This window comes from Mustela lutreola, chromosome 10 (genome assembly GCF_030435805.1).
Source record: "Mustela lutreola isolate mMusLut2 chromosome 10, mMusLut2.pri, whole genome shotgun sequence".
Lineage (NCBI taxonomy): Eukaryota > Metazoa > Chordata > Mammalia > Carnivora > Mustelidae > Mustela > Mustela lutreola.
In genome coordinates, this window is record NC_081299.1 from 83,053,421 (window position 1) to 83,066,206 (window position 12,786).

At 36.4% G+C, this 12,786-nt stretch overlaps 1 protein-coding gene across 5 annotated transcripts in view; it reads right to left on the reverse strand.

The window, feature by feature from the left end:
- The window catches only part of DPYD (dihydropyrimidine dehydrogenase), an 833,169-nt gene that overhangs the window by 437,542 nt on the left and 382,841 nt on the right, over positions 1-12,786 (reverse strand). The gene's annotated exons all lie outside the window — the stretch shown is intronic.

Here is a 12,786-nt window from a genome sequence, read left to right on the forward strand (position 1 = left end):
GTAAGGTAGGTAACTAAGTTTGGTGATTGGAAGGTCAGTGAGCAGTATAAGACGGAATTTGAGGTAAATGATGAAAACAAAAGGCAGTTAAAGGGGCTAAAGACAGAGGATTTGGCAAAGACAGCAAGGCAGTACACACAGGATATTCTTTCCAGAGTTTAATCACGATTGCATAGGAAAAAATTAAGGTCCTGGCTTGCATTCACCCATTCAATGAGCAACTGTTTTATTGTCTACCATGTACTAAATCCTGCTGTAGATACTACAGTAAACTGTAATAAGGGATCTGTCCTTGTGGGGTATACATTTCAGTTGGCAGAAGATAGGAGACAGAAAGCGAACAGGTAAGTGAACTGTATGATAGTGAAGACGGTTATGAAGAGGACTAATGGAAGAGGGTGTTATATTGAGGGGAGTAAGAAGGGGGGAGAAGTGCTTTAGATCTAGGGAGATGGAGGGTCATGGAGGGCTCTTTAATGAGATGACATCTGAGCTAAAACAGGAAGGCTAAGAATAGGCCAGCGTGTGAAGATCTCGAGGCAGATCATTGCAGGCAGAGGGAAGCACTGTGGAAGCATTACGGTGAGGCAAGCAGGAGGAAGGGAGGCCTTATGCAGATGAAAGAAAGGAAGCAAGCAAAGAGGTGAGGGGGGTCTGAGGGAGAAGTAGGGGCTTCATCAAGGAGGGCTTTATAAGCTCTGAGAAGAACTATATTCTAAATAAAGGAGGAAACCACTGCAGGGTTTGGAATAGGTATAATTTCTGTTTGATATTGGTAGGATTATATAGAAGTGAGGGAAAAAGCAAGATGACCAGTCAGGAGGCTATCTTTTTAATGCAAGTGAGAGTGTCCAGCATCTGATGATTCCCTCAACAGAAGGAAGACTTGCTGACCTTGATATAAATACCACTTTCATATGCTTTTGTCTTTACTGAGGATTTTCTGTAGGGACATTCTGAATAAAAGTCATTTCATTCTATTCTGGTCCTTCCCAACGTGGTCATCCTAATATTCATCCATCTCTTCATTTATTCATCCATTCATCCATTTATTCAGTGAACGCTTGGGACTGTGCTGGGTATTTTGGATTAAAATATGAATAAACTACCCTAAAGTCCTCCTGTCAATATAACTTAGAATATATAAGATATACAGAGAGAAGTAGGAGAAGAGCAGGAGCCAAAACAGACACACGTATGTCTATCTTCCCTCTGTGTATGAGGAAAACATATTTAATCAGCATGCCCCTTTAGACTTCTAGTATCCACCGGCTTCTGAATAAAATTCAGATACCTTAGCCTAACATTAAAAGCAAGTTGTAAGTTAGCAACGATATATTTTTCCACCTTTACAGCAACTCATTATGATCTGGCCGAAGTGACCATTCTGTGTACGTATCTACCTGTTCACTGTGCTGAAATGTGCTTTCCCTATTTCTGCTCTCTTAAGTCCTCCCCAATCCTCATCTCTACAAATGCCATTGCTTCCATAAAACCTTCTTTGATTCTTAGAGCTGATAGTCATCTCTCCACCTTGAGTGTTACACTAACAGGTTATCTATTTCTCCTTGTGTCACTATCTATCTAATGGCATTTTTATTTAGGTATATTTTTCTCTCTCTATTAGACTGAAAGCTCCAGTAGACAGGGACAATGTAGAGGACCTAACACAGAAACGAATATACTTAGCAAATACAGAACGAAAGAATGGGAAATAAGGTCCCACGAGTATGTAGGGGGGGATATTAAAAGGGTATCAAAATTAAATTGAGGTATTTGGTTTCAATCCCACCATGGGCGAAGGGGGCTAATTTTAGATTCTAACGTATGAGAACAATGCCTCCATACTAAGGAGGTGGAAGTTCATATGGTAGCAGTGTACAAATATAGGGGAAAGTAACAGGGACATATTAAATCAAGTGATTTGTCAATACACTTTTCAGAGGACTTGGAAAATCACTGGATATTTGTCAAGCATATAGTGCATAATATGCTTGACACTCATTCATTCATATATAAGAATAAATGGCTAGTAAATAAAGGTCCTTTGGAAACACTTCAGAGAGATTCATAATTACAAAATAGAAGTATGGCTAACATGAAAAAAAAGGTTGGCATTAGTCTCTATAAATGTTGGGTGGGACCTCTGAATGGATATTAATATTAATGCTGGCTTTCTCCTCCAGCAAAGCCAGCACATTTGGGACACCTAATAAATTACATATATATATATTCCATTTGAATTGAGTAGCTTCCATATTTGGAAGATAGATATTAAATATGATCCAATGTAATTTTCTAATTGATACAATTAAAACTTTTGCAGGTCAATGACTTACCTAACCAAAGACTATCTTAAATTAGGTATATTGTTATTTTTATTTTGTGCTGTTAGCCAAAAATACAAATGCAAAGTAACCAATAACAAAACAATCTGCAAAACAAAATACCTATTACTAAGTATATTAGCATAAAATATACATCATTACTTTATAATTTAACTAAATTTTACATCTTGATTTCACATTGTGTAGCAGCTTAGTGTAGTTTAATACTTCACATGAATATTAGGTTTTAGAATAAACTTTAAGTATATAATAGCTAACTAACATTTAAAAGACAAATATAATTGGCCATGGTCAGAAAAGTCCCGGACATCTATTACATTCACTAAATGTTGAATAACATCATCTATGTCTTGTGATTTCTGTTCTCTGAAACAATTATGTTATTTTTCCATTTTCTACCTTCTTTCCCCAGCAAAAGTTGTTTCATGCCACTGCTCTACCTCTTGAATATAATCTTTGATTTGATGGAAAACTACTGATTTATCCACTGTCTCCCTGTAAGAATGCATATGATATCAACCACTAGTGAAACCTGGAAAATAAAGATAAGGGAAGGCTCTGAACAGAGCTATTCACTGGGGAAACAAACCTATTCCTATGCAGTTATTAGAGGGAAGTAAAATAATTACAGAAATATCATGTTGTACTTCAAATGGATGTCTAAGGCGGTTGTAAGTGATGTGATTTTGATTCCAAACCACTTTTAACACTGTTATCAGTCTAACCTCCTTCCCCATCACCTCCACCCTTTTAAAATAATTCCAAAGAAAAACTCTGCAAAGGTTCCATTATTTTGGTTGGTTATTCTGCAGAAATGCCAGTACTTGCATAGATTCCACCACCTCATCCTCACTTCCAGCCATTAAAGTATCTGATAATTAGGGCAATTTTAAAGAAAACATGCACAGTTCTACCTTTGGGTTCCTAAGAACGGTTCTTGCCCAAAATATAGTTGAAAGCAAGACTGTATACAGGGAATATTAAAAAGAGTTTATTCTCATGATAGGATCAAATACTACAAAGGAGATATTAATGTCTTATTATTAGGCTTTATAAAATGAAATGGTAGTGTAAAGAACCACACGTATCAGTAAGAGAGCAAAGGTACAGAATCATGGAATAAAAGAGGCTTGACAGCATATCTTCCTTAAGATATTTACCACCTGAAAACCAGCAGTAACAAATTGACTTTTCCCCTTCATAATGTGGTAGGTGAGATATTTCTGGAATTCCAGAAGAAATGCCACATATGCTCTCTTATACTTTTAAGAGGATGTTATCAAACCAAAGGCTATGATAGCTTTCATTCTTCAAGTCAATCGATGAATAGCCCTGTTCTAGGTACTGGGTTGTGACAGTGAAAAAACAAGACAAATGATATATAATAATTCCCAATGTCTATTTTCAATCATTCTCTATTTCCTGAGTTCTAGTCCCTTTTCCAGCTGAACGGGTGAGGAAATCCAAATGCAACAAGTCACCGTTTCACTCAGATCTGTTCCATCTGCTGTGTTCCTGAACGCTATCAGCATTAAGAACATCTCATCAAATTACCATGCTAGATACTCCACATGCAAGCTTTTAAATCAGACAGATGACCAAATCATGATTCTTCTATTTAAGAAATATGTCTTGTCCTGGTGTCTCTGGGTGGCTCAGTGGGTTAAAGCCTCTGCCTTCGGCTCAGGTCATGATCCCAGGATCCTGGGATCAAGCCCCATGTCAGGCTCTCTGCTCCGAGGGGAGCCTGCTTCCTCCTCCTCTTTCTCTCTGCCTGCCTCTCTCCCTACTTGTGATTTCTCTCTCTCTCTGTCAAAATAAAAATCTTTTTAAAAAAATTAAAAATTAAAAAAAGAAAGAAAGAAAGAAATATGTCTTGTCCTGAATGTTCTTCTGGAGGTCCACCTACTTGAACCTTAATCAGAAGCCACGTAAACTAACACCGTTTTTTAATTGGTTTTGTTGATACTATTCTATCTTAATTCCAGGCCATTTTTTTTTTTTTTAACATTACTGCCCCTGTGGTGGAGTAACATACTTCTTCCATACTCCTGATGCCTCTTTCCATGTAGGGAAACAATCATTTTTATAACAGTTGTGGTGTCTCTGTATCTTACCAGTCCTCAAAAAGCTGAAATTAGTAATCATAATTTGTGAATTTGGAAGGAGAAATTAGCCATACATAACTCACTTCTGTCATGCATATAGTTTCCGGAGCTGCCCCTTTGGGCACAGGTTCTCCCCCTTCCCTAGTACCAACAATCCTACTGGGATACCTTCCCATTAGGGGATCTACACTGTGGGATCACACCCATGACTGAGTGAATAACTGCCTAATTCAGGTGCTCAATACTAGAAAACACATTTGCCTTCTGATATGAACCACCTCAAAGATGATTTCATGGTTTCTAATTCCCAATTATTTGAAGAATACACAAATGGTGCAAGATCCAAGCACTTAATAGTATGATCTCCTTAACAATAAAGATCTCCCCCATATCTAAAACTTCCATTTATCGCGGATGTCTAAAGAATACAATTCAAAATCCCTAGTTTAGCATATAAGTCTCTGGAGTCTATATAAGCTTGTAGCCAAATTTCCTACCATCCTATCCCTTACCCATGTCCCACCCTTATTTTATCATACATCATCTGCTCCAGCTAAACAGAATTTCTCACCATTGCCTGGTCACATGAAACCATTTGTCAGCTTACATTTTTGTGTATGATATTCCCTCTAACAGGGCAACTCCTACTGAAGTTCTAAAACCCAGTCCAAATGTGATCTCAAAATTAGCACATTGTGTTACAATGTATGCATGTATGCGCCTGTTTCTTCCATTAGCCCATGGATCCCTGAAGTGCAAAGACTCTCTTTTACTCATATTTGTATTCCTAGCACCTGGCCAGCGCATAGCTGGACATTAAGAAATATTTGCTGCATGATGAATCATGAGAGAATGAGTGGTAAAAATCATAAAATAAAAAGCTCAATTTTAGGAATAAAAATGGAAAATTCAGACCTTCATTTATAAAGATGAGAACATGCATGAAATAAGTAGGCTGATGACAACTTTCAAAAAGACATGATTTTTTTAATATATATAGCTTTTTAAGATGACTGTAAAATGACTGTTTAATCTAACAGTGTGCTGTTGAGCAAGTTGCATAATCTCCCTGGGGCTCCCTCCCTTCCCACCCCCATTCCACCTGTAAACTCCCACATACCCCTCAAAGTTTCAGTTATAACTCACTTCCTCTAGGAAGCTTCCCTGAACCCTCAGACTGCATTCTGTGCTTCCCTCTAGCACAGCTTATCTTCATTGTTTCTCTCCCCTGTTAAACTGCATTCCTGGAGACAATGTTTGCATTGGCGTTTTCAGCACTTTATCCCAAGAACCTAAGCTCAGCACCTAGAATAGCAGGCTATCAGTGGTTATTAGTTAAACAAATACGCCTGCGAAATGAAGGGAGTAGAATATAAGATTTTTGAAGTCCCTCCCAGTACGTTTAGAAGTAGAAAGAAAAGTCCCATGCGAGTTACTGTGCTATAACATGTCCAGTAAGTTACACTGGACTGCCAGGTTTAGTTCTCAATTCTATCTCATCCATTCTCAGTTCTGTTATTCAGTAAGCCCCTTACTCTGACATTTGTGCTGTCAACCAAAAAGTTCTCCTGTCTCTAATGAAGTCCAGTACTCCACAGTCTGCTCCCTGGAAATTTGTTGCCAGTATTTCCGTTTATTTAAAAAAAAAAAAAATGCATCCAACAGTGAAAATTTGACCAGTTATGGCATAGTCTCAACCTGGTACCCATTCCTCTCCCCTCCTCTTTATCTTTGGTAAGGGAGAAGAGGAATTTTGTAAGCTGGAGGCCACAAAGAGTAGACAATTGTTCAAAGAAAATTTGCTCAATCTCTAAGTGCAACCAGTAGCTTCTGCAAGAGATATTTCCTTGTTTGAAAAGTGGAAGACACTAGTTTAAAAGGGAGGGGGAGTTATTAAAATGGCACAGTGTTTCCAACTCTCTCAGTGAATTACCATAATAAGGAATAAAACAAGCAAAGCATATTGATGCTATGTCTTAAAGCACAGATAATCATTATTACCAGGCTCACCCAGTGCTCACTTAAAAAACTTTTTCCTAGGTTTTCTTTAACACATAAGTAACTGAGGACAAATGGACACATTTGAAAAATTCCTGAAAGTCTTCACTGTCAGGGTCTCGTGCACACCATTTCTTGCCTAACTGGCAATTTCTAGCTCTGACTTAGGCCAGAATAGGGCACATTAACCCATGGCCTGCACTTCTTTTCAGTACAGAGGCAAGTGAATCAAAGCTACACTAGAAGCTGGTATTGGCAGAACCTTTGATTTACTCCCATGAGGTTGTTTTTTTTTTTAAGATTTATTTATTTATTTATTTGACAGTCTGAGATCACAAGTAGGCAGAGAGGCAGGCAGAGAGAGAGGAGGAAGCAGGCTCCCTGCTGAGTAGAGAGCCCCATGCGGTGCTCCATCCCAGGACCCTGGGACCATGACCCTAGCCTAAGGCAGAGGCTTTAACCCACTGAGCCGCCCAGCACCCGCCCCCATGAGGTTTTAAAAAACTTTTATTAGAGTTTTCCAATAAAAAAAACTGGTAAGTGATTTTAAAATCCTTTTCCCCCCAAAACATTCCCTTTATGAAACTAACTTCAATTAATGATATCAAGGCAATTGGTTTCTGAGGGTTTCACTGAAAATTCAGAAAGAACTAAAGAAGGCTTAGTGTTTTCTTGTTATTTCTAGCAAGCTGAACAGAAAGAAAATGTAGGCACTCAGAGAAGTAGATAAACTCCTTTCCTAGAAGAAGGGCCACACATTCCTTGCTATACCAGGAGAGTTCCCTTTGTCATTTGCTCGCCAGAGCAGTGCCATGTAGCACTATTCGGAGTCAGCTTTATTGCCACCATTCATCCCATGTCTCCCTTCCAAAAACACAGATTTTTAATCTTAATTATATCATCCCATAATTTTCAAGCACTTAAAACTCAAACTTAGTATCCTCAAAAGTGCTTTTCCCTCTCCTTAAAAGTAACAGAGATCCATCAAAAATTTAAACAAATGAAAACCTGGCCCAATTTCACCCTTTTTAAGAGGAAAAGAAGTTATTAAAAATCCTTTTCTCTTTATATACCTGATTTGGGGGCACCTGGGTAGTACGGTCAGTTAAGTGTCTGACCCTTCGTTTTGGCTCAGGTCAGGATCAGGTCAGGATCCTGAGGGAGATAGGGCTCCAGGTTGGGCTCTGCACTCAGCCCAGAGTCTGCTTGAGATCCTTTCTCCCGCTCCCAGCCCCTCCTGCTTGTGCTTTCTCTCTCTTTAAAATTAATAAATAAATCTTCAAAAAAAATGATTTGCAGAAACTCAAAATGGAGATTTCTGACTACTACTAAAAATTAACTGAAAGATTTCATTCCCTTTGATGATAGTTTGAAAAACATCAGAATTGATAATAAAACATTTTAAAATGTATGATACAGTTACAGTCTGTATAATCTTTTTCTGCAAAAAACTAACCAAATATACGAAACTTTTTCATATTTAAAAAATCATAAATGTAAAAGCACATTCTTTACTTATTTACAAAGACATATCCACAGAACCTCTAAGTTCCCAGATGAAGTCTTGATTTTTATTCCTAAACAACATTCATACTATCACAAGGATATAATATAATGCAATTTAATTATTAAAATATGCTTTGTTATGTAAGGATAGTAACATCTAGGAGATGCTTACCATATGCCAGATAGATATTTAAGTGCTTTACATATATCATTCATTTGTTCTTAAAATAACTTGAGAAGGTAGATACTATAATCAACCCTCCTTAAAAGATCGGGACCATGAAGTACAAAGAGACTAAGGGAGCCAGGTTCCCAGCTGCGCAGCCTGGCTCCAGAACCTATGCTACACCAGACAGCCTCTAATTAGGTATAGTATATATTGGATTATAAAGAATGCAAAAATTTATGCCAAAACAGAAAAAAAATCAATAACAATAAGAAAACAGAACTGTATCTAACTTTTCTATTTTCTAAAAAAATAAATAAACCAAACTGGCCACATAGTGGGAAGAAATGACAAATAGGTGTAAAAAATTAGTAACTTAACATGGATCAAGTCCATTACACAACTATATATTATCCATCTACTATAGGCACACTGATATGTTGGCTACTCTTGGGACTCCAACTTACTATAAAGGTACAGTCTTTATGTATTGGGGGTTTACAATCTAACTGGAAGATAAATTGCAATAAGTTCTAGAAGATCAAAGCATACAGCTCTTTTTAAAGTCAACATTTCAAAAAATGAGAGGATGGTTGGATGCAGTGTATAGAAGGGGCACAGGGGTCCTGGCAAGGGCTAGAGTGCCTTTCTTCAGTTGTCTGGAAGCATATTCAGAGGCACATAAAATTACGTCATCTAGATCTGCTGGAAGGTGAGGACAAGGCCAACTGTTATTATTAACTCCACTGGAAAAATGAAGCTGTGAGATTGATGAAAATGCTAACAATTATCCTCATCAGCTCGAAACTAACAGAAAAGATATGCACACTTCCACAAATGGCCATTTGGTTCCAAGCAGAAAGAGAAGGTAAGATAAACTTAGAATAAGCAAGGAGTCTCTTAAACCTGAGACTGTCCAAACAAAAAAAATAAGAGAACATTCAATTCAATAAACTTTGACATTGGTGTTTAGCAGAAGAGGAGACTTCGTGTATCACAAAATACCTACTGTTGAAATATATAAAGGTTTTTAAATTTCCACTGAAGGGCAATGTTTGTGGACTAGAAATGCCAGTAGAGGTAGCTTGTGCTTAATTTGCTGACAGACTTTAAAATCAGTCTTGAACAATAAAATCCCAATTTAATGTGATTTGGAATCTTACATACTTAGAGCGAATGGATGAGAATTTTTAAAAGGTAGAACCACTCTTAGTTTTTCACAGGAAAGATATCAAATAAGGCTGAGACTTTATTATCGCAATCAAATTAGAAATCAAACACCACACTGCCTTTAGAATTTGGGACAGTAGTTAATGAAGGATTCAATTAAATTGTGTTCCTAATAAGCACATATATATTCCATGCAGAGGGATGTGGAATAGAGTCTTTTGTTCCTATTTACCACTCACTGCTACAACCCAAAAAATGAAATAGAAATAAAATAGAATTAGATAAAATAATGATGATCACTCATATATGTTATTAGCCTCATTAGCAATGAAATAATTAGCAACTATAATCCAAGGATATTATCCATATTTGTTTTATAAATTTGATATACTTTTCTATAAGCTTTGAGGCTTTCACCATTTTTACAACAGGAAGGATTTATTACAGATATATTGGGTGCTTAATACTAAGTAAAGTTATTTTATATTCTTTGTGAGACTCACAAATTAAGAACTTGCAAAAGTAACGTGGTATGTACAAGGGGAAAAAAAACCCTGAGATTAAAAATTTAATTTCCTTGAAATTTCCCAATTTAGGTTACTTTTATAAATATGTGTTATTGATATAACTGAGATGCTACAAGTATTTTCATTTAAAATACTATAATCAGAGAATGCTGAGAAAATGTTATCACCATACTTTCTCTGTCAAGTTTATTTCATGCCTTGAATTCTTCAGCATATATTTATATTTATATAATGCAATCAGCGAGGACTTTCTGAATAACCAGTATGGAATCCACCTGTGTGAAGATATTGGGAGGAATCCTACAGGGAAGAATGGGAAATAAAGCTGGGTTCATAGTATATATAGAGCCACTTGCTGAAGTTCTCAAATGCAAAGAGCTTCATCCTACAGTATGCAGGCTGTACAGTAACACTGGCGAATGTAATGAAAAGAAAACTGGAATTAGATATTTGAATCTGGGAAAACATCTTGAACATTAGCGATGGGAGAACTACAGTACCATTTAAATAACAGCAAAGCTGAGGTGCAATCTGCCTTAGGGAAACCTCATGATGTGATCCTTCCTTACTTGGTACGTGTCTCTAAATATATTATTTCTCACTTGGTAAAACAATTATTTGTTTAAAAGTCTGACCCATGCCCCAGTCTGTGAGGTTTTTAAGTAGAAGGAATAGCTCATTCATCTTAGTACTCTCCAGAATACAACTTAGTATTGGGTATCCATGAGATGCTGAGTAAATGTTTGTTACACACAGGTCATACAAGAAAGGATGAAATGTCTTCTGAGACATAGAGTGGAGAGAGAGATTTTGAAGCCAGTTACACAGAAGTGAAATAGTGTCTACTGGAAGTCTAGCCTCAACCTGGCACACAGAAGTTGTTTATTAAGTCTTTCTTATAGGAATGAATGTGTGTATGAATAATAAATGAATTGATGAGGTGGTTGGTACACTGAAGGATTAAATATATTAAGAGATAATAGGTGAAGTCTGAACTTGGGAAAGCACTAAAAAGTAATAAGCTAGAGGGAGAAAACTATTCAGTGATAGGCTCAAAAGAGGAATAGTTAAAAGAAAAAAAAAAACAAGAAAACAGAGTGTCATAAACAATAATAATGTGTTACATTTCCAAAGCACTTTCACGTTACTTCATTTTAATTCTGACAACAGTCCTGAAAGGTAAGGGGAGAAGGTTTTATTATGCTTGTTTTTTTATAGAGGAAGAAGCTAAGGCTCAGAAAGGTTAAGTGACTTAGAGAGAGCATTTCAAATAGAAAGAAATATTTAACATTGTCAAATGCAGAAAATAGAATGAGGACTGAGAAAATGTCATATAGTTAGGCATGCAGTTCATAGAAGCCTGTGCATAGTGAGGCTGGGAAGGAGGGAAGAGGGGTGGAGAGGCAGGTCAACAGTTTAAGAAAGGTGTTAGAGATAAAATCTATTAAATCACATAGTATCACATGTGTGATGCTCACAATAGTGTCACACATAAATCTCATCACACAGGTATCAAGAAGGAATAAGACTTAAGGTAGAAAAGGGAGACATGAACAGTTTCTCTTCTTACCTGAATGGACAACTTGCTTCCTATAAACTGATTTTCACTATAGCTAATATGTGTGTCCATATGAAAACTTGCTGACTTTGAAATTTAAACAAAAATTTTAAATGCCATTTGGGTAAGATCTTCTTGGTAAAATTCTAACAATTATTGATTCCCTTCCTCTCTTTAATGTTTTCCACTCAAAAAACAGTACTGAAAACTTCTAGAGGGAAAGAGAGGCATGAATGCTAGTTCACCTTCCAGCTTTTCCAGCACCCCTCTTGCTTGGAAAGTAGCTTCTTATTAATGCAAACATTGAAAGGCCCTGGAAAAGCAAATAATTCTATTTAACGATAATTTTTTCAAGCATCTGTTATTTCAAGACAAGAGGAGAAGGGAAAAAGAGGAAAGTGCAGGCCGTTTTTCCTTTACTTGTCTAGATGTATACGAGTAGTACATGTGAAACCCTGGAAGAAACATGCACAAGTAGAATACATAAATACATTCTGGAATGACTTTGTCAAATAAACATGACTAGATCAAACTTTCCTGAATTTCATATTTTAAATACTAAGTTAAATCTTTCACTTTTCATGCAAATGAGCCTAAGTTTTGCGAAAGCTGTTTTATATGATCTGAGTCACATCTACTTAGGTTTATTTGGGAAAAAATACATTTTTCTTAATATTAGAGATGTCAGTTGTGAAACATAAATTTCGATGGGTGAGCTAAATTAGTCCTTGATAAGTGAATCATCAACAGGTGATTTAATTGCTAGTTAAATATGATTCAACTTTTTACTCAGCTTCAGGTGATGTGCTGAGTAATAAGAACAGTATGATTTTTTAGATGATAGAATGTAATTTACGTATGTTTCTTTTTTTTTTTCTTCCTGAACCCAGTTAATGAATAAACAAACCAAACTGTGACTGTGTCTACATATCACATAAACATCTAGATGAAAAGTGACAAATTCAGGCCATCATCCAGCTATTTGAAAACATTTATCTTGATGACATTAAACATCTGGATGTTTCCAAATATCAAGATGTTTGATGTCCTGCAGATAAAATATCCTGATGACTGGCTGAATTTTTTACTTAAGCACATTTGCATTTTTCAGACACAGATTATAATTTTATTTTAGACACAAAATGTAATTTTAGCACGGATATAGTAGGGAGTCATAGAAATTGTCAGGTCTCGATTTTTTGTTATTACTATTCACAGTGAATCTCTGACTTGGAGAAATGCCTTTTATTTTCCTTTCAGTAAATAAAAGAGTTAATCATCATTTCAACAATGTGTATTAAAAGGTAAAGAATTTGCAAAATGAAGATGCATAAATACCTAAGCTTTCATCTACAGTGACCCACAAAAACACTGAGTGTGGTGAAAATACACTACACCCTCCTTA